At 46.2% G+C, this 23,038-nt stretch overlaps 1 protein-coding gene across 5 annotated transcripts in view; it reads right to left on the bottom strand.

Moving 5' to 3' along the window:
• LOC120319821 (interleukin 1 receptor accessory protein) overlaps positions 1-20,033 on the bottom strand; it is a 90,362-nt gene extending 70,329 nt beyond the window's left edge. For 3 of the 5 annotated variants that reach the window (XM_039369085.1, XM_039369084.1, XM_039369086.1), the window contains exon 1: positions 19,533-20,033. The gene's annotated coding sequence lies outside the window, so the exon portion shown is untranslated. Of the gene's footprint in view, positions 1-15,911; positions 16,288-19,532 lie in introns of those variants that run through there. The other 2 variants (XM_039369082.1, XM_039369083.1) reach the window with 2 other exon arrangements.
• Between the last annotated feature and the right edge of the window lie 3,005 nt (positions 20,034-23,038).

Here is a 23,038-nt window from a genome sequence, read left to right as displayed (position 1 = left end):
CTGCCCCTCATGAAAGACATGCTGTCACACCTATCGAAAGGGAAAATTTTTTCTAAACTAGACTTAAGGGAAGCTTACTATCGCGTGAGAATCAAGGAAGGGGACGAATGGAAGACTGCATTTAACTGCCCCATGGGGTGCTATCAATTCAAAGTCTTGCCATTTGGATTACAAGGGGGCCCTGCAGTCTTTATGCAATTAATCAATGACGTTCTAAGGGAGCACCTATTTAAGGGGGTCCTTGTTTACTTGGACGACATTCTTATCTTTACCGAAACAAAAGAAGAACACGTCAAACTTGTCAGAGCGGTTTTAAAGAAGCTGCGAGCCGCTCACCTATATGCCAAACTCTCAAAATGCGAATTCCACCAGGAAAGGATAGACTACCTAGGCTATCGCATATCCCCACAGGGCATTGAAATGGACCCAGAGAAGGTCAGAGCAGTATTAGAATGGGCACCACCCCGCACAAGAAAGCAACTACAAAGTTTCCTGGGCTTTGCAAATTTTTACCGCCAATTCATCCCCTCATTTGCACAGATAGCCTTGCCCCTCACCAACTTACTAAAAACGAAGGGAACATCCTCAGTAAAACCTAGCCAGCCACTAACATGGACAATGGAGTGCCAAGCAGCGTTTGAGAGACTAAAGAGACTTTTTTCTGCCGAACCAGTACTAAGGCACCCAGATATGGACAAGCCCTTCATAATACAGGCAGATGCAAGTGATGTGGCAGTGGGGGCTGTGCTATTACAAGAAAATGATGATGCAGTATTGCAACCCTGTGCATATACATCTAAGAAACTCACGGAAACAGAACAGCGCTGGCCCGTATGGGAGAAGGAGGCTTATGGGATACGTTGGGCATTACTCACGTGGCGACAGTTCCTGGAAGGCAACAAAATCCCCTTCCAGGTGTGGACTGATCACAAAAATTTAGAAGCCCTGAAAACTTCCAGGAAACTCAATCCCAAACAAGCCCGCTGGTCCCAGCATTTTCACCAATTCCAATTTAAGCTCAAACATTTACCAGGAAGAAAGAACTTCCTGGCAGATGCACTATCTCGCATGCCCCAATATAACAGCGCACGAACCACAGACTCTAGACCAATAATGGCAGAATCACAACTGGCAGCGCCAGTAACCACAAGAACCCAAGCCAAAATAAAACCACAACTGGACAGCCAAACTGGGATTGAATTCAGAAAAAGTTTGGAAACAGATGATTGGTTCCAGAAAAACAAACATGTGTGCACAATGAGAGACGGATTGCCTTGGGTAGGGGAAAAGTTATATATACCAACAACTCAAAGACTAACTTTCATGCAACTTTGCCATGACACAAAATCAGCAGGGCATTTTGGATTTGTAAAAACTTTACACTTAATTAAACGGCAATTTTGGTGGCCATCAATAAAAAAGGACATAGAAAGTTATGTTGCCAGCTGCCCAACCTGTGCATCAGCAAAGAGGTTGCAAGGGAAATCGCCAGGGCTGTTACAACCAGTGGCAAGTCCCTCAGCCCCCTGGAGGGAAATAGCCATGGATTTATAGTGGAATTGCCTGAAAGCAATGGGAATACTGTTATCTGGACAGTCACGGACCTATTTTCCAAACAGGTGCACTTTATCCCTTGCCAAAAAATTCCCACTGCAAAGGCCTTAGCAAAACTTTTTATCCAGCACATTTACAGATTGCACGGGGCACCCCAACGCATCATCTCTGATAGGGGAGTGCAATTTACGTCTACATTTTGGAAGGAATTTTTATCCCTCTTAGGGACCACTCAGGGACTGACATCTAGCCATCACCCTCAGACAGATGGACAAGCGGAACGCTGCCAGTCGGTACTTGAGCAATATTTGAGATGTTTTTTAAATTTCCAACAGAGTGATTGGACGGACTTACTTCCTTTTGCAGAAGTTGCCTACAATAATGCAGTCCACTCCAGCACAGGCTACACTCCTTTTCAAATAGCCAACGGCCAAAGTTTCAACCCTATGCCAGAGTTAACCCCAAAAGAACCAACGATCCCTTCACTGAAAGAATGGATGGAAAACCTACAAAACACCTGGCCAATAGTCAGAAAATCACTAGATGAAGCTAGGCGGGCATACAAAGCACAAGCCGATAAAAAAAGGGTTGAGCCTACACCATTCATTATAGGAGAAATGGTGTACTTATCTACAAAATACCTAAAGTCCCTACAGCCCTGTAAAAAACTTGGACCAAAATATATAGGACCTTTTCCAATTAAAAGGATCATAAATCCAGTAACAGTAGAATTAGAATTACCCAAAAACCTCAGGCAAATACACCCAATTTTTCATTGCAGCTTGCTGAAAAGAGAGCATCAGTCACCTCTACGGCCAAAAATCCCCCCCCCACCACCTCCAATCATGGTGGAGGGGGAACAACACTTCGAAATAAAAGAGATCCTTGACTCTAGGAGATATCGTGGAACAACTCAGTACCTAGTTGCCTGGAAACACCTCCCTGCCTCACAAAATGAGTGGGTCCATAAACGTCACGTCAGAGCCCCGAAGCTATTGAAGAAGTTTCACACAGAGTATCCTAACAAGCCTAACTAAATTTTTTACTTGTGTTTTCTTTCAGGTGGATCTCTCTTATTGTTAAGAGGGGCCGGATGTCAGAATCCAATTATATTTCATCTTTAATTATCAAACATAGAAACTCCCAATTCTGCCTTCTCTGGATTCTGCCATAAGAGGGAGAAAAGGGGGAGAGCAAAGGGGCTTTATGGCCCTCACTTCCTTCAGCACACTTCAAAGTACTGAATGTGTGTTTATTGTGGCCTCTAAGCGTTAACATATCAAAGAAGAGTAATTGCCTTTCATGTAGTTATCTGAAGTCTCCATCCAGACGGAAGAAGAAAGGGGATGGAATTGTGATACTTGAAACTATCACTGGAAGGGGGGTTGATTGGGTGGGACTACTGGGGAACCCCTTAAAACCTTGAATGGGAGAGCTTGAACCCCAAGTCCTGTCTAGCATGCCTGCAACCATTTTCTCTTAATAAAGGATTCCTGTTGGAAGAGCTATTCCAAGAGTTCTGTCTTCTATCTATCTATCTATCTATCTATCTATCTATCTATCTATCTATTCTATGTATCATCTATCTATCTATCTATCGGTCTGTCTGTCTGTCCATCTCTGTCTTATTCTCTCCCAATGATTGGCCCAGAGTCACCCAGCCGGCTTTCATGCCTAAGGCGGGACTAGAACTCACCGTCTCCCATTTTTTACCCAGATGAGGCTTAACCACTCCCTGCATCTGTCTTCCAGCACAGATTACCTCCTAACAAAACAAGCCCAGCTGCCTTCCTGGCATAATCTTCAGGAATCCCTGATGAATCGGTCCAGAGAGTCAGTTTCATGAAGATGCCCCCCCCCCCACATACACACAGACTGGGAGCTCACCAGTTCCTTAGACATCCTGACCATATTTGAGGCTGGCCTATAATTAAGAGGAGCCATTGAGTCTAGGAGGGCTTTTTATTTCTTGAATGAAGGGTCTCCTAAGTGCCTTCAGGACGCATCTCATAGGGAGACATCAGCGGGGGTCCTTGGGGGTCTCTGAGCTGGGGGTTTTCTTGCAGACCTTTCATGACCCATCTAGGGAACACCATCAGTGCCGGAAGGGAGGGGGGGTTGCTCTCTGTTTATAACCCCCTCCCTTCTAGCACTGATGATGTTCCCCAGTTGGGTCATGAAAGGTCTGCAAGAAAACCACCCAGCTCAGAGAGCACCCAGGACTCCACATTCCTCCTCCTCCTCCTCCTCTTCCATTTCCCTTCTTCTTCTTCTTCTTCTTCTTCTTCTTCTTCTTCTTCTTCTTCTTCTTCTTCTTCTTCTTCTTCTTCTTCTTCTTCTTCTTCTTCTTCTTCTTCTTCTTCTTCTTCTTCTTCTTCTCTTTCTTCCTTCTTCCTCCTCCTCCTCCTGTTCTTCATTCTTCTTCTTCTTCTTCTTCTTCTTCTTCTTCTTCTTCTTCTTCTTCTCTTTCTCCTTCTTCCTCCTCCTCCTCCTCCTTCTTCCTCCTTCCTCCTCCTCCTCCTTCTTCTTCTTCTTCCTCCTCCTCCTTCTTCCTCCTTCCTCCTCCTCCCCTTCTTCTTCTTCTTCTTCTTCTTCTTCTTCCTCCTCCTCCTCCTCCTCCTCCTCCTCCTCCTCCCTTCTAGCACTGATGCTGTTCCCTAGTTCGGTAATGAAACATCTGCAAGAAAACCACCACACTCAGCACCAAGGACCCCACAGTTCTCCTCCTCCTCCTCTTCTCACTCTCTGCACACACCCCTCCCTTCTAGCACTGATGAGGTTCCCTAGTTGGGTCATGAAATGTCTGCAAGAAAATCACCCAGCTCAGAGAGCACCAAGGATCCCACAATCCATCCTTCCTTCCTTCCTTCCTTCCTTCCTTCCTTCCTTCCTTCCTTCCTTCCTTCCTTCCTTCCTTCCTTCCTTCCTTCCTTTCTTTCCCTTCCTCCTCCTCCTCCTCCTCCTCCTCCTCCTCCTCCTCCTCCTCCTCCTCCTCCTCCTCCTCCTCCTCCCTTCTAGCACACAGTTCAGCCCCAAGCTACAAAAATCCTCTTTTTTGGGGGCCTCTTCTGGTATTTTTCCCCTCCCAGCCTCTTGATGGGGAACAGCTGCCTTTTCACGGAGAAAGTCTGTGCTGCTGGCCTGCTTCACATCCACTTGAGAACATCAACACAATAAGGAAACAAAAATTATGACTCTGGGAGAGGCCCTTGCTGTGTTCCCAGCCCGGTGTGTCAAGGGACTTCCTTTACCAGCACCGTTCCCCCGCACACACCCACACACTTCGTCTTAAGAGTGTTTCGTGCGGCTGGCCAGTCTAAGCGCAACCTGGCTTCTTTCCGCCTCCCTAATGCACCATCTTGGCTTCTTCACCAGGCCCGGGCCAGCTTGCTGGAGACCCTGTTGGCGGGAAGAGAATTGCTGGCTTGCACGACGGCCAGAGACGGCAGGAGGCAGGGTGGCACCATCTGTCACGCCGGCGTTGCCATACCTGCCCTCTGGCTACCGATTTGTCGCCCACAGGGGGAGCCAATCCTCTTGGCAAGGGCACCTCCGCCAGGTCCAGGAACAGGAGCTCATGCCTCCACCTGCCTTTTGGCGTCTCTCCTTGGCCTAACTGTGGTTTGGGATGGAGGCTGCCAAGTTGGCACGTGGTTAGATGAGCGGGCAAGGAAGGTCGGCTGCAATGTCCTTGAGGCTCTAAATCAGGGCTTTTCAACCTTTTCACCCATTGTACCACTTTTAGGATATGGCAACATCCCAGTACCACCAGTCGCCTAGCAAGGGGTCAAAAACTTGGTGACCAAAAAAAAAAAAAAAAAGGAAAAAAGCGATAAAGTACAGGTAGTCCTCGACTTACAACAGTTCGCTTAGTGACTGTTCGAAGTTACAATGGCACTGAAAAAAGTGCCCCCCAAGCCACAGCCGAGCAACACACCTGCCTGCCTGCCCGGCCATGCTCTTCCTCCTGTCTGAAGTTTTCATTGTTGTGAACATTTCTGTTGAGGATTGGCAGCGGGGGTGGGGGGTGTTTGGTTTTTATTTCCCCCCTCCGTCTGCTGGGTGGTTGCAGCAGGTTTTGGTCCCTTCCCATGACCCTGGGACACTGTGACCGTCATAAATATGAATCGGTTGCCAAGCATCTGAATGTAAATCACAAGACCCTGGAGAGGCTGCAACATTCCAGCTGATCGGCGCTTCTTCTGGGCTCAGCGGAAGTGCCAGGATCAGCGCTGAGCTCCAGCTGGAGCCTGGCGCTGATCCTGGCGCTTCCACTGAGCCCTGATAGCCCTGCAGCTCCAGCCGTCTCTCGCTCAGGCTTGTGCCTCTGCTCATTCCCCTCCCCCGCTACCACTTTTCTAGGATGGTCGCGTCCCACCTGCCAGGTGCCCATGGACCACAGGTGGTACCCGTACCACTGGTTGAAAAGCCCTGCTCTAGATTAGGGGTCTTCCAACGTGGCCCTTTGATGACTTGTGGACTTCAACTCCCAGAATTCCTCAGCCAGGCATGCTGAGGACCCCCCCCCTCTAGGTGGACCACCAGTTTCTCCTCCTTGCTAATGTTGGAGGCCTCCACGGTGCAGGTGGACTTTGGATTCCCACACACAGAAGGTCCCAGTTTAAACTGGCTGGCCTGCAAAGCCCTTCCCGACACTGCTCGGAGATTGGACTTTGGTGTGCAGCCTGAGAGTTGTATAAAAATAAAGGCTCTAACGCCGTGGTGGCGAACCTATGGCATGCGTGCCACAGGTGGCACGCAGAGCCCTCTCTGTGGGCATGCGCGCTGTCCCCCCAGTCCTGGGCCTTCAGCTGGGTTTTATAAAACCTTTTCGCTTTAGGCCTCCGCCGCCATGTGCAAAAAAAAAAAGGATCAATCAATTAATTTCAACTTCTCGCGGGGCGGGGAAGCTCTTGCAAAGTTGGAATTGATTGATTGAACTTTTTAGTCCCACCCAGTCTGCCGCAGCCACGACCACCCAATGGGCCACGCCCACCCGGCACCCGACGATGCATAAGTGGGTTTTGGGTCGTAGTTTGGGCCCTTGGTCTCTAAAAGGTTTGCCATCACTGCCCTAACATGTGACAGATACACAAAGACCCACACCCAGTCCTGTCCCGTGAAGAAATTCTAGCCTAGAATGTCCGTGGAGATTCTCAGTCATGTGGGTCATTGTTGTCCCAAAGGTGTTTTTTCAAAAGGCAGCTAGATTTTCTTGGTTGTTAATAATAATAATAACAACAACAACAAAACAACAATAACAATAATAAAGTTGGAAGGGCCTTTATGAATACAATAGAATAGAATTATAAATAGAACAGAACAGGACAGGACAGGACAGGACAGGACAGGACAGGACAGGAAAGGAAAGGGAATAGGATAGGATAGGATAGGATGGGATAGGATAGGATAGGATAGGATAGGATAGGATAGGATAGGAATGGAAAGGAATGGAATGGAATAGAATGGAATGGGAATAGAATAGAATAGGGTAGGGTAGGATAGGATAGGAAAGAAAAGGAATGGAATGGAATGGGATGGGAATAAAATAGGATAGGATAGGATAGGATAGGATAGGATAGGAATGGAATGGAACGGAACGGAATGGAACAGAATAGAACAGAACAGAACAGAATAGAATAGAATAGAATAGAGAAAAGGAATAGAATAGAATAGAATAGAATAGAATAGAATAGAATAGAATAGAATAGAATAGAATAGAATAGAATAGAATAGGAGAAAAGGAACAGAATAGAATAGAGAAAAGGAATAGAACAGAACAGAACAGAATAGAATAGAAAGGACCTTAGAGGTCTTCTAGTCCAACCCCGGCTCAAGCAGGAAAACCTATACCATCTCAGACAAGTGACTGTCCAGTCTCTTCTTAAAATACATTCAGCAAATAAATGAACAAATCTCTCCGCCTCGTTTGGTCTTCCGACATTGCAAACCAACGCTTGGACTGTGCTCAAGGGTGCCTTTGCTTCTCTGCACAAACAGCCAACCCCCCCAAAAAAAAGCTGACAGCAGGAAACAGATGTTCCAGTTAGACCGCAACATCTAACTACGATTGGGGTATCACGTATTGTGCAAGCAAAGCCCTTCACTCAACCTCAGGATCTGCCCTGTTGGGCAAACCCAGCCTCTATTCTGATGAGTGTGGAAAAAACCCTGAGCCGTGCACACAATTTCTCTGTGCGCGCCTGCACACACACACACACACACACACACACACACACACACACACACAGTGAGCTTTCCTTCTGCAGTAAGCAACACGCTGTCCAGATGCCTCAAACATGCGTGACGGAAACGGATGATAACCTACAAGCAAAGATTGGATTTGTCGCAATGACTGCAAGAGAGCTGATTACTGCACACACGGAGAAAAACCTGCTGGCAGCCTGTGGGGTACATCCTGGGGGAAATCTGGGGGTGGGGAGGGCTGCCACCCCCACATTTCTCTTAATGCTACCCCATCCGAAACTCAACATTTCTGGTTACAAAAGGCAAGGACTCGATCTAATAACATAAGTCGCTCTAAGAGCTGGAAGAGACCTTGAAGGTCTTCTAGTCCAACCCCCTGCTCAGGCAGGAGACCCTATACCAGGGGTCCTCAAACTTGGCCACTTTAAGACTGGTGGACTTCAACTCCCAGAATTCCTATTCTATTCTATTCTGTTCTGTTCTGTTCTGTTCTGTTCTGTTCTGTTCTATTCTATTCTATTCTATTCCCATTCCCATATTCTAGTCTAGTCCAGTCTAGTCTACTTAGTCCATTCTTTATTCTATTCCATTCCGTTCCGTTCCGTTCTGTTCCATTCCATTCCATTCTATTCTATTCTATTCTATTCTATTCTATTCCTTTCCTTATTCTATTCTATTCTGTTCTGTTCTATTCTGTTCTGTTGTTCTGTTCTATTCTATTCTATTCTATTCCCATTCCCATATTCTAGTCTAGTCTAGTCTACTTAGTCCATTCTTTATTCTATTCCATTCCATTCCATTCTATTCTAGTCTAGTCTATTCTATACATTATTCCATTCCATTCCATATTTTCTATTCTATTCTATTCTTAGTCTATTCTAGTCTAGTCTAGTCCAGTCCAGTCCATTCTTTATTCTATTCTATTCCATTCCATTCTATTCCTTTCCTTATTCTATTCTATTCTATTCTATTCTATTCTATTCTATTCTATTCTATTCTATTCTATTCTAGTCTAGTCTATTCTAGTCTAGTCTAGTCTAGTCCAGTCCAGTCCAGTCCAGTCCAGTCCAATCCAATCTATAGTCTAGTCCAGGGGTAGTCAACTCCCACGAAGTCCACGAGTCATAAAAGAGCCAAGGTTGACTAACCCTGGTCTAGTCCTTTCTATTCTCTATTCTATTCTATTCTATTCTATTCTATTCTATTCTATTCTATTCTATTCTATTCTATTGCATTCCATTCCATTCCATTCTATTCTTTATTATTCTATTCTATACTCTATTCTATTCTATTCTATTCTATTCTATTCTATTCTATTCTATTCTATTCTACATTCTATTCTATTTTATATTCTGTTCCATTCTATTCTTTATTATTCTATTCTATTCTTTATTATTCTATTCTATTCTATTCTATTCTATTCTATTCCATTCAATTCCATTCCATTCTCTAGTCTAGTCTAGTCTAGTCTAGTCTACTCTAGCCTAGTGTCACACACACACCCCCCCTTCTCTGTGGCAACCCCTCAAATATTGGAATACTGCTATCATGTCAAAGGATCTTTCAAAAGGACGGTTTCTGGCTCTTTGGCTGCAGCGTCAGCCAGATGTTGAGACTGGATTTGGCATTTTTGTCCACGGATTGAGTCCTTCCCGAGGACCTGGGAGAGGCAAATGTGGATGTTTGATGGTGTTAAAGGTCTCTTCCCAGGACTTAGCCTGTTCCAAGTCAAGCTGCCTTTTGCAACTGACTGATGGCGAATTTGTCAATGTCGCCGATGTCCGAGTGGTGCTCCAGATGTTTTGGAATTCCACCCAAGGCCCTCATCACCCTTGGTACCACCTTTGCTTTTTTTGGCCACAGTTGTTCTGCTTCTATTTGCAGATCTTTGTGTTTTGTGATCTTCTCCCGTCCTTTCTCTTTTCTTCTGCTCTCTCCAGGCACTGCCACGTCCATATCCAGATTTTCTTTTTTCCCCCTTATTGACGATTGTGAAGTCTGGGGTGTGACGTGACAGGTCTAAAATCCTAGAGCAATTTAGCTGCTTTATTATTCCATGACTGTCTGAAGGGTGTGGTGGCCCAGTGGTAAAGACACTCGCCACCCACTCGGAAAGTTGAGAGCTCAATTCTAGCTAGCAGCAGATATTTCCCACTTAGGACACAAAGAAAAAAAAAATCGGCTGCTAACTCTGTGTGGTGTCTGGAAGGGCATCCAGCCAGTAAGGGCTCAGCTCTATCCAGTCGCCCGGAACTCTACCCCAAATTAAGGTTGTAAAAGAGAGTTTTCTGTTATTTTCTACCACTTTCTCTATTTTATGGCCCCACCAGTTCTTGCCCTGCAGGAAAATGATATTTCTTGCAGATCTTCCGACGCACCATTGTTGCTACTTTGTCATGCCGTTGCTTGTAGTCAGTCTAGGCGATCTTCTTGTAGCAGCTTACCAGGTGGTCCACTGTTTCTTCGGCTTCTTTTCAGAGGTGGCATTTGCTGTCTGCTGCTGTCTTCACAATTCTGGCTTTGTATGCATTATTACTGTTGTTTTGTTCTTGTTGTTAATATTAGTATTATTATTTCTGAAATATTATCCATTTGGAAGGGTATAGGACAGTGATGGCGAACCTTTTAGAGATGGAGTGCCCCAAAACTGCCCTGTCCTGCTACCCCGCTCTGCCCTGCCCTGTCCCACCCACCCGCAGGGCCACCCACCACCTCCACGGCCCACCGCAGATCGCCCAGGTGGCCAAGCAGCACCATGGCAGCCACGCCCTCTGCCCGCGCCCTGCAGCATCATCTGCACATGATGGGGCGCGAGGGTGGAGTCTTGTCTCTGCTGCCCGGCTGCCATGTCTTTGGCTGCGCTGCTTGGCGCAGGCCGTGCCCAGGGGCGACTCTCCTCCGGGGGAGGCTACTGTGAGGAGGGGGCTGTGGGGAGAGGCGGGGCTGGGGCAATGGCACACATGCCCACAGAGAGGGCTCTGACTGCCGCCTCTGGCACAGGTGCCATAGGTTCACCACCACTGGTATAGGATCTCCTGCTTGAGCAGTGGGTTGGACTAGAAGACCTCCAAGTTCCCTTCCAGCTCTATTCTGATTGATTGATTGATTAAATAAATAGCTTGCCTTCAGAAGTTTACCAACTGAAGAAGTATTAAGAAAATTTTAGAGTGTGCAGAAATGGACTTTAAAGGTACAAGAGAAAGAAGACACAGTGTATTTTAGAACATGGTATAATTTCTATCAATGGCTAGAAACATGAGTTAGAGAGAAAGGAATGTGATATGTAACTTTGAATATATGTTAGTAAGAAGACTATCGAGTGATTAATTAACATATTGTTTATGATAATTAACTATTATCTATTATTTCTTGTTAAACACATGAACCCAGACATTATGCTGTTTGCTAAATATTGAGAATGTTATTTGGAAAAACCCCAACCCCAACCCTAATCCCAATCCCGACCCCACCTCATTCCTAACCCTATAAAAACTAATAAAATTTATACCCCCCCCCAAAAAAAAAGTTGTGGGAGCTCCATCCCTGGAGGTTTTTAAGAAGAGACTTGACAGCCACTTGCTTCAAATTGTACAGGGTCTCTTGCCTGAGCAGAGGATTGGACTAGATGACCTCCAAGGCCCCTTTCAACTCTGTTTTTATTAAATTTATTTGCCACCCATCTTATGATTTGAGGCGACTCTACGCAAAATGGAAATGCTTTGATTTATGATAATGAAATTCCACCCAAGATTACACTCTCCCTGGATCACACCCTACCGGCTCTTCCAGATTCATCAGATCTTCAGCATATATAGATTTAATCTACCGTCTGGCTTTGCATAACATGCTGAATCATAATTTTCACCAAAGGGCTGGGTTCAAACATGTTGAGACACGCACACTACACCCACCCCCCAAAAATAAAAGCAGAGTTTTCCAAAATGTTTATCCATGCGTTATGAGCTCTGCTCATTTTAGCACGCAGTATTTTTGGAATCCCAGTACCGAAAAACCCACAATCTGGCTTCTGCAGCTGAAAAGTCCTCTTATTTGATGGGGATTAATTTAAAACTGAAATGCATCAGTTAGTTTTTGCAAGAGGGATTTTTCTATCTTTTTTGCAATGGGGATTTTTCTGCTGTCTAAGATTGCTCTCTGTGTGTGTGTGTGTCTGTAAGTACCATTCAACCACAATGTGCCAACTTTGTAAAAAGTTATTTGATTCCCAGCAACACCTTTGTTGATTTGTCACACCCTCAAGGACTTCCCTTCTGGAGCCATCTCACCATTCCCCCCCCCCCTTTAAATGTTTTCTCAATGCACACAGGTAGCACATCGCAAAAAAATGTCCTACATGTGTGAAAATCATGAAAACGGTCTTTAAAAAACCGAATTTCTAATTTATTTTGGATTTTCCCAGAAACAGAAAGAGGATCGGCCTGCCACAGTTTGCATCTTGCAGGCTTTAACATTTGGCTGTTACAGACTTTTATTTTCGTTTTTCTTTTTAAGCTCTTTTTGAAGAGCTGTCTCTTCAAGCCACATCATTTGCAAAATGCAAAAAACTGCATTTCCGGATCTTGCTCCGATGAATTAAGGTCGACTTTGGGGCAGATGGTTTTTGGGGTTTTTTTTTTGTCCTCAAACAATGTATGTGGTTAATTGTGGTGTGAACCGTTTGGTTAATTTGGGGCTAATGTTGTGCACAAATCAAGAAAAAGAAGTCAATTCAGCAAGTCAGGCAAGATGTGTGAATTCTTTGCTCCCTCCCAGAAAACAGCGGTTACAACAATACCGGGAATCCTCGACTTTAGCGACTATTTGAAATTACGCTGAAAAAAGAGGCTTATATGGCCGTTTTCCACACTTACGACCATCACAGCATCCCTCATAGTCATGGGATCAAAGTTCAGGCACTTGGCAACTGACTCGTATTTATGACAGTTTACAGCATCCCAGGGGGTCATGTGATCCACTTTTGCGGCCTTCTGACAATCCAAGTCAGGGGTCTTCAAACTTGGCCCTCTTTATCACTGGTGGACTTCAACTCCCAGAATTCCTCAGCCAGCATGGGGGAACTATGGCCCCCTCATGACTGATGGACTTCAACTCCCAGAATTCCTCAGCCAGCGTGGGGGAACTATGGCCCCCTCATGACTGGTGGACTTCAACTCCCAGAATTCCTCAGCCAGCGTGGGGGAACTGTGGCCCCTTTATGATTGGTGGACTTCAACTCCCAGAATTCCTGAGCCAGCATGGGGGAACTATGGCCCCCTCATGACTCATGGACTTCAACTCCCAGAATTCCTCAGCCAGCATGGGGGAACTAGGGCCCATTCATGAATTGTGGATTTCAACTCCCAGAATTCCTGAGCCAGCATGGGGGAACTATGGCCCCTTCATGACTCGCGGACTTCAACTCCCAGAATTCCTCAGCCAGCGGAACCACTTCACGGGCCGCATCCGGACCCCGGGCCTTGTGTTTGACACGTCTGGTATAGGGTCTCCTTCCTGAGCAGGGGGTTGGACTAGAAGACCTCCAAGGTCCCTTCCAGCTTTATTATTCTATGTTCCACCTTCCATAATTCTGGGCAAAATTACTGCACTGACCGGTTAGGGCAGCTTCCCTGGACAGCCACGGAGATTCTGCTGGCGGACGAGGACCTGGGGATGTTCAGGGAAGGGAAGAGCAAACGGAGCTGAGGAATTATAGCCAGATTTAGCTATATAAAAGAAAGCCTCAGAGGAGGATTCTTCCATGGCTACCGAAAGTAGGACAAGAAATAATGAGGATGAGTTTGCAGCTGCAGCCTACATTGTCTTTTTTCTTTTCTTTTCTTTTCTTTAATATTCTGGGAAACTTCCTGACAGGTAAAATCTGTGCAATAGCAGATCAGTTGCCATTACAGCCTTTGAGCTTTTCCACCTGGGCAAACTTTCAGATGGACGGACTTCAATTCCCAGAATTCCCCAGCCAGCATGGACTACAGGTCAGTCCTCGGCTTACGACCACAAGTGTTGCTAAGTGAGCCAATTCAGGGAGTTTTGCCCCGTTTTTACAGCCTTTCTTGTCTCGGTTGTTAAGTGAAGCGCTGCGGTCGTTAAGTTAGTAACCTGGTTGTTAAATGAATCCAACTTAATAATAATAATAATAATAGTAATAATGATAATAATAAAGTTGGAAGGGACCTTGGAGTTCATCTAGTCCAACACCCTGCTCAGGCAGGAAACCCCATTGATTTAGCTTGTCAGAAGGTCGCAAAAGGGAATCACATGACCCAGGGAGATGCTGCGACCGTTGTAAATATGAATCAGTTGCCAAGCATCTTGAATTTTGATTAGGTGACCACGGGGAGGCTGCAACGGTCGCTAAGCGTGAAAAACTGTCGTAATTCCCTTTTTTTCAGCGACATTGTAATTTCAAACGGTCACTAAACGAACCCGTTATAAGTCGAGGACTACTTGTATGGGCACTTCAGGGACTTGTGGATATCCTGATGTGCTGTCTGAAAATCTGGTGAAGTTGGTGCTTCTCAACCTTAGCAATGTTAAGAGGGGTGGACTTCAACTCCCAGAATTCCCCAGCCAGACAGCAACTTTTAGATAGGTGGACTTCAACTCCCAGAATTCCCCAGCCGGCTGGGAATTGAAGTCCACCCATTTAAATGTGGCAGAGATTGAGAAGCACAACAAATGTTGTTTGTTCTTCATTTGTGAAGTTCTTAAGGAAAGCCTGGAAAATCCCCTTTGCCGGAAAGTTTAATTGCTTTTCCTGCACCCTTCCCAGGGTCAGACTAAATGACCTTTGGCTTCCCTTACGGCTCCAACTTCACAGCTCTATGACAGGCCTGCCCAAGCAACAGTCACCAACACCGGAGCGTAGCCATTTGACACACATCACAACGACATTATCTTCGTGCGGTGACGTTCGGCTGCCTGCAAGGTCTTCTCGCCCCAGAGATGTTAACGCATCTCTTAAAAACATCCGTGTTTTTCCTGACCGTTTTGAAGAGACACACTCACACGATGGCACGCATGAAAAAAAGACACAAACGTTATCCGCTGTGAGGACCAGCACAAGCCACGAAACATGTACAGGTGTACAGGTAGTCCTTGACTAATGACAATTTACAGTTAGAACAATTAACCAGTGGAACTCCTTGCCTCCATAAGTTGTGGGTGCTCCAACACTGGAAGTTTTCAAGAAGAGACTGGACAGCCATTTGTCTGAAATGGTCTAGGGTTTCCTGCCTGAGCAGGGGGTTGGACTAGATGACCTCCAAGGTCCCTTCTGAGTCTGTTATTCTTTTTTCCTTCCTTCCTTCCTTCCTTCCTTCCTTCCTTCCTTCCTTCCTTCCTTCCTTCCTTCCTTCCTTCCTTCCCTCCCTCCCTCCCTCCAACACTGGAAGTTTTCAAGAAGAGACAGGACAATCATTTGTCTGAAATGGTAACGGGCTTCCTGAGCAGGGGGTTGGACTAGATGACCTCCAAGGTCCCTTCCAACTTTATTATTATTATTATTATTATTATTATTATTATTATTTACGACAGTTCATTCAGTGATTGTTCAGGATTACAATGGTGCTGAAAAAAGCCACTGTTTTTCCACCCAGGACCATGGCAGCATGGCAACTGACTCATCATTACGACGGTCGCAGTGTCCCGGGGTCAGGTGATCCCCTTTGGCGACCTGCTGACAAGCAACGTCAAGGGGGAACCCGGATCCCCTTCACCACGATGCTACTAATGTAAAACCACTGCAGTGGTCCACTTAACCACCGTGGCAAGCAAGGTCGTAAAATGGGACAAAGCGTACTTAAGAGGTTGTGGCCGGAAACACAGGCAAAGACCGAGCTCTACCAATTCAGCCGAACTAAATACATCCGTGTGACCCATTTCCAACTCCAGGTACTGCCGAAAGTGAAGTGAAAAAGAAAAGAAAAAAAAAAAGGGAAGAGAGAAAATCTGGGCAGGAATAAATTGAATTACCGGCCCCCAGATTGCAATTTGGTCGATTTTAGCCTTGCCCAGCCCTGAAATACGACAGCTCAGAGTCTTTCCATATTCCAAAAGCATCCCAAGAGTACCAGGAGGAGAGGGGAAAAAAAACCCCATAAAAAACCAGACTCCTCGTAACTTGCATAACTGACCTGGTGCAACGGGCGGCGGTTGTGAGCTGCAGACTGCAGACCCTGATCTCACACAACCCAGCCGAGACACACAAAATTCGCCTTCAGCCCCGCCGTCTGTGCACAGCAAACAGGCCAGGAAATCAAGGGGTTTGGCTGCCCCAGAAGCAGGACCCAGAGAGAAGCTTCGGTGGGGAAGCCGGAAAGAAAATAGAACGGAATAATAGACAGTATATAAACAGAGGCATAGAATCAAAATCAGGGGAACTATTAGTAGCGCTTTGCAAAGCCTTAGTAAGGCCGCACCTGGAATGCGGCATCCAGTTTTGGTCGCCACGATGTAAAAAAGATGTTGAGACTCTAGAAAGAGTACAGAGAAGAGCAATAAAGAGGATTAGAGGACTGGAGGCTAAAACATACAAGGAAAGGTTGCTGGAATTGGGGATGTCTAGTTTAATAAAGGGAAGGATGAGGGGGGACATGATAGCAGCCTTCCAATATCTCAGGGGCTGCCCCAAAGAAGAGGCAGTCAAGCTATTCTCCAAAGCGCCTGAAGGCCGGACGAGAAGCCACGGATGGAAACTCATCAAGGAGAGAAGCAACCAGGAAGTAAGGAGAAAAGTCCTAACAGTGAAAATGATTAACCAGCGGAACGGCTTGCCACCGGAAGTTGTGGGTGCTCCCTCACTGGAGGCTTTTAAGAAGAGACTGGACAGCCATTTGTCTGGAATGGTATAGACTGAGTCTCCTGCTCAAGCAGGGGGTTGGACTAGATGACCTCCAAGGCCCCTTCCAGCTCTATTCTGATTGATGGAGAATACTTTATTTGGCCAAGGGTGATTGGACCCACAAGGATTTTGTGTCCGCTGCAAAAGCTCTAAAACAGGGCTCTTCAAACTTGGCCTTTTGATGACTTGTGGACTTCAACTCCCAGAATTCCTCAGCCAGGCACGCGTGCCTGGCTGAGGAATTCTGGGAGTTGAAGTCCACAAGTCATCAAAGGGCCAGGTTTGAAGACTCCTGCCCTAAAATGTGCCTGCAAAGCAACAGAGCAATAACAACCGTAATAATGGCGCCAATAAGAGGGGTTATTGAAGAACCGCTTTTTAATTCCAGTTGCCTGCGAGCATCTCGCCCACTTCCTGGAAACATCTGCTTCGGATGGAACTCCAGGTGGTCCCCGACTTACGACAGTTCGTTTCGTGACCCTTCGAAGTTGCAACAGCACCGAAACAACGGGCTTAGGACCGTTTTGCACGCTTGTGACCGTTGCAGCATCCCCTTCAAAATGGGACCCTTAGCAAACTGACTCACATTTATGACGGACGCCATGTCCCAGGGGGGAGGGGGTCACACGATAAGCAAAGTCAATGGGGAAACCGGATCCACTTAACGACCGTGTGACTCACTTAACAACTGCAGGGATTCCCTTAATAGCAGTGGTGGGAAAGGTCGTAAAATGGGGCAAAACCCACTTAACTGTCTCATTTAGCAACACAATTGTCATTGTAAGTCAAGAACTAACTGTTTCGAAGGGAGGAGGAGGGAGGGAGGCCCTATATATAAGTCTGCCTTGCAAATAAAATTAAAATCTAATCCCACCTTCCTCCCCCCGTGTATCCCTCCCACTCCTTTTTCCATCTTGCAGTGAGGCTTTCTTTTTCTCTGCTCTGTCATTTGACGTTCAGCGGTTTGATTATTTCCCCCCCCCCAATGTTTATTATGCTGTAAGCCACCCCAAGTCAGCTTTAAAAGGAGATGGGTGGTGGATAAATTTAATAAATATAATAAAATAAAAATAAAATAAAAATAATAATGAAAATAAATATGACATAAAATAAATATAACATAAAATACAATACAATAAAATAAATACAACACTAACACTAACACAATAATAATAAAAATAACAATAATGACAACGACAATCATAATAATAATAATAATAAAAAGTTGGAAGGGACCTTGGAGGTCATCTAGTCCAACCCTCTGCTCAGGCAGGAAATCTTATACCATTTCGGACAAATGACTCTCCAGTCTCTCCTTAAAAACTTCCAGTGTTGGAGAAGGAAGGAAGGAAGGAAGGAAGGAAGGAAGGAAGGAAGGAAGGAAGGAAGGAAGGAAGGAAGGAAGGGAAGGAAGGAAGGAAGGAAAAAAGAATAACAGAATAACAGTCTCGGAAAGGACCTTGGAGGTCATCTAGTCCAACCCCTGCTCAGGCAGGAAACCCTATACCATTTCGGACAAATGACTGTCCAGTTTCTTCTTAAAGACTTCCAGTGTTGGAGCCTTCACCGCTTCTGGAGGCAGGTTGTTCCACTGGTCAATTGTTCTAACTGTCAGGAAGTTTCTCCTTAGTTCTAGGTTGCTTCTCTCCTTGGTTAGTTTCCACCCGTTGCTCCTTGTCCTGCCTTCAGGGGCTCTGGAGAATAGCTTGACTCCCTCTTCTTTGTGGCAGTCCCTGAGATACTGGAAGGCTGCTATCCTGTCCCCCAGCGTCCTTCTCTTCGTTAAACTAGACATACCCAATTCTAGCAACCGTTCCTTACATGCTTTAGCCTCCAGTCCCCTAATCATCTTTGTTGCTCTTCTCTGCACTCTTTCTAGAGTCTCCACATCTTTTTTTACACCATGACCAAAACTAAAATGGTGGCCACATCCATGCCATAGAAGCACTGCTTTTGGGACAAAGGAGATAAGGTTAATAGCCATAGCAATAGCACTTAGACTTATATACCACTTCACAGTGCTTGACAATTAATATGATATGATATATGATATATATGATATATATGATGTATGATATAATTACAGTCACCCAGACCTCAGAAAGGCAGAAGGGAAAAGACCCCTAACACAAGTACAAGATGAACATAGTGGGGGTGAACCCCTACAGCAGCAGCAACCTCCCCCCATGCAAGGTCAGCCAGCCCAGAACAGCAAGAATACCCCCATCCCCTCCATTTCAGGAGGCCCACTCGTAATGAGGTCACTTGAAGACCTCACGGCTGCATTCACACAACAAGCTAACCCGAGTAATGATTGGTGTGTGTTTACGCGGCCCCCGGCAAAGCCATCCTGTGGGGCCCAGCCACAGCTCAGCCTGTTGCCCAACACCAGACGTCAAAACCACAAAGACAGGCCCCAAGCAAGGCACAAGGTCCCCTTCCCTAGGCGCACACAACACCCCTGCAAGGTTGACCAGGTGGTGAAAGGGAAAGGGAGGGAGGGAGGGGGGGAAGGACCCCAGCCAGCTCGTTTGTGACCCATTAGTCTTCTTCACATGATGTGCTCAATCCAGTTCTTGCCTTCCCCCCTTTTGCAGACACCCCCAAAAGCAGGAGTGTCCAACCTGGGTCACTTTAAAGAGCTGTGGACTTCAACTCCCAGAATTCCCCAGCCAGCGAGACCGGGAATTCTGGGAATTGAAGTCCAGAAGTCTTAAAGCAGCCAAGGATGGGCGCCCCCCCCCCACCACCCGGCTCTAAACCAAGCAAAGGCTGTTCAGCTTTATTAACCAGGTTAGCACAAACCATTCTTCCGGAGCCCACTGAATGGAAGCTTTCCCGGAGCTGGCTACCAGCCAGGCCTCCGACCACCACTCCCATGGTCCCCAGCCGCGCACCTGCCGGCCCCCCTTACCTGGCGGAGCTGTCTTCGGAAGCGCCGGAGGCATCAAGGCGAAGGCGAAGGCTCCTCCGGGCGAGCGGCCAGCGGCGGCGGCGGCGGCATCCCCGGGGCTGAGGCTCCCAGCTGCGGGGAAGGGAAAGCCGCCCAAACGCGGCAGCTCCGAGGTGGGGGGCGGGAGGGGGTCCGACTAGATGACCTCGGGGGGGAGCGTCCCTTCCAACCCGCCGCCAGGAACCTCCTGCGGGCCTGCCGGGTTCAGCCTCGCGACGTGGCCTCCAGCCCCACGCCGTCCGGGAAAGGCCGGACGGCTCCTTTGCCCATCGGTCGCGCAGCCGCCGCCCCCCGCCTCCTCTTCCCGCCGCCGGGTCTGCGGATCGTCCCCGACCTGGGTGCTTCTCCCCTCCGGCGAGGCCGAAGCCGCCGGCCGCTCCTGCCGCCCGTCCGCCGCCGGAGAGCGAGGCGCCGCTCAGCCGCCCGGTCAGCGTCCGACCGACCCAGCGCCCGACCGACCCCCGCCTCGGGAATTGCCCCACTTCCCCGCCGCCGGCCCCGCCCCGCCCGCCTGCGATTGGAGGAGCAGGGCCCGCCCACGACACGCCCCCTCCCCGCCTCCGCCTCCACCCCTACCCAGAGGGCCGAGGAGGGGGGGGCGGCGGGGGCGTCTCAGCTGCTGCCACCGGTTGCGCAAGGCGGGCTGGCCGAAGGAGCCGGCGCCTGGACTACAGCGCCCATCGTCCGCAGCAGGGGGCGGGGAAGGGGGGGGTCCCTGTGAGTGGGGGTAGGGGGGGCGATTTCTCCCTGCTCCTCCCCCACCCCACGGGGGAAGGGGCGACGCGAGACTTGCCTGGCACGGGCTAGGAGCCGGGAGGGTCCGCTCCGCAAGAGTTTCCGGCTGAAGAATGAGTCTGTGTGTGTGTGTGTATTTCTGTGTCTGTATGTGTTTGTATGTGTCTGTGTGTGTTTGTATGTGTCTATGTCTTTGTACGTGTGTGTGTGTGTGTTTCTGTGTCTGTATGTGTCTGTGTGTGTTTGTATGTGTCGATGTCTTTGTACGTGTGTGTGTGTGTGTGTGTGTTTCTGTGTCTGTATGTGTTTGTATGTGTCTGTGTGTGTTTGTATGTGTCTATGTCTTTGTACGTGTGTGTGTGTGTGTGCGCGCGCGCGCCCGCACCGCCTTCTGGAGTTTGCACAATCCCAAAAAGCGCTTCCTGGCACCCGAGAGGCGGATCCGCTTTTAAGCAGCAAAGTTTGGGGCAGCCCCTGAGATACTGGAAGACTGCTATCCTGTCCCCCCTTGTCCTTCTCTTTGTTAAACTAGACATCCCCAATTCCAGCAACCTTTCCTTGTATGTTTTAGCTCCAGCCCTCTAATCAGCTTAAATTACAAGGAAGTAGATTCCAGTTGGATCGTGGGAAGGTCTTGGGGAGATCCCCGGAGAGGGAGCTGGCTCTCCTTGCCAGAAGGATGGAAGGAGAAACTAGATGGGCCTCTGCCAGGATTGGATGGCTGCCCTGGCAAAGGGTCAGACTAGATGGTCTCTGGCACCTTCGTCTGGCAGAGCAGCCAAGCCAGAAGAATGGAGGAAATGCCGTACACAAATCCACACTCACAAAACTCATCTATGAAGGATTGACCTTCAGACCATAAACAGGGAACCGATGGCCTCTGACCTTGGAGTTTTTCTATTTATTTATTTATTTATTTATTTATATTTTTATTTTTTACTTTTTGACGATGGCTCCAAGCTTTCACGACAGGCAGTCCTTGACGGACAACCGTTCGTTTTTTTATTTTATTTTTTTATAGAAATGTTTTATTGATTTTTTTACAATAAAAATCCTTAGTGCCTAGTGTGTTGTCTTGCTTCATATATTTTGAAGAAAAAAAAACAATCCATAGTAGTTAATTAACAGTCAATGATAATTAGTTTTTGTAAATTCCATAATTAGTACATTAATTAATAGTATATTTCTTTGATCTTCCCTTCTCCCAATAATATTCTCCTTTTTCAGCCTTAAACCAATCTCGTTCTTAATATTTTCAAGGCATAAATGGTTAAATATAAACATTTTTTCCCCAGGTTTGTACAAATAATAATAACGTCCATGTAGGACATGTTTTCTTATCAACTTGGGTTGTTTTTCTAAAAATCATCTCATTAGTTCACCATATATATCCCATTCCCATAGTTCTTATTTAAGCTTAGTTTCCCCTTAATATTCAAACAATTCTTATCAGTCATAATTTGCTCCATATTAATCCTCTAAACATCCAAATTTTCCGTTCGTTTACTGACCATCTGCAGTTACAAAAATATTATTTATGACACCTTTTTCATACTCGTGACTGTGGCCGCCTCCCGGGATCACGTGATCAAAACTTGGACGCTGGGCAACTGACTCACACTTATGATGGTTGCACCAGGTCCCTGGAGGGGGTCACGTGATCCCCCCTTTTTTTGAAAAAAATGTTATTAATTTTCTAATTTTACATTTAAATATTTGAAAAGCAACGTGGCGGCTGAGTTGGTCAATAATTGAATAACATACAAATATGTTTAGTATTTTATTCTATTCTATTCTTCTATATTTATTCTGTTCTATTCTTCTATGTTCTATTCCATTCTATTCTTCTATATTTATTCTACTCTATTCTATTCTTCTATATTCTGTTCTGTTTTATTCTATTCTATATTTATTCTGTTCTGTTATGTTCTATGCTATTCTTCTATATTCTATTCTATTCTGTTCTATTCTTCTATATTTATTCTGTTCTGTTCTGTTTTATTCTATTCTATTCTATATTATTCTATTCTATATTTATTCTGTTCTGTTATGTTCTATTATATTCTTCTATATTTATTCTATTCTAATCTATTCTATTCCTATTTCTTATTCTATTTATTCTATTCTTCTATATTTATTCTATTCTATTCTATTCTTCTATATTTATTCTATTCTATTCTATTCTATTCTTCTATATTTATTCTATTCTATTCTATTCTATTCTATTCTTCTATATTTATTCTATTCTATTCTATTCTATTCTATTCTTCTATATTTATTCTATTCTATTCTATTCTATTCTATTCTATTCCTATTTCTTATCCTATGCTATGCTATGCTATGCTTGTATGTCAGGGACTACTTATATTAAATATTCCTCATCCTCTACTTAAACTTTCCAATACAGGAGCAACTGAGAGGGATGTATCCATGGATTTGGGGGTCTCCCTCCCAGGATTGTTGATTGGGCGTCCCATTTTAGCAAAAGGACCATTCCTCAAGTTCAGGATTAACCCACCTTGACCCAGCTACAGATCCTTCTCTAAAGAGTTCATGCAACTTTGCAACTCTAACCAGCCTCAGGTGTCCTCACACACACACACACACACGCCCTCTTGGAGTGAATTGGATGCTGGTGGTGAACCTCTGTTGCTTCCATCATGCAAAGTATTAAATTAAAGAACGGGAAACCAAGGCAATTAAAACCCCATCCGTGATTTACTCCGCTTTCT

This window comes from Crotalus tigris, unplaced genomic scaffold (assembly GCF_016545835.1).
Source record: "Crotalus tigris isolate CLP2741 ecotype Arizona unplaced genomic scaffold, ASM1654583v1 scf7180000020968.1038771, whole genome shotgun sequence".
NCBI classification, from domain to species: Eukaryota; Metazoa; Chordata; class Lepidosauria; order Squamata; family Viperidae; genus Crotalus; species Crotalus tigris.
This window is presented reverse-complemented; position numbering and strand designations above follow the sequence as displayed.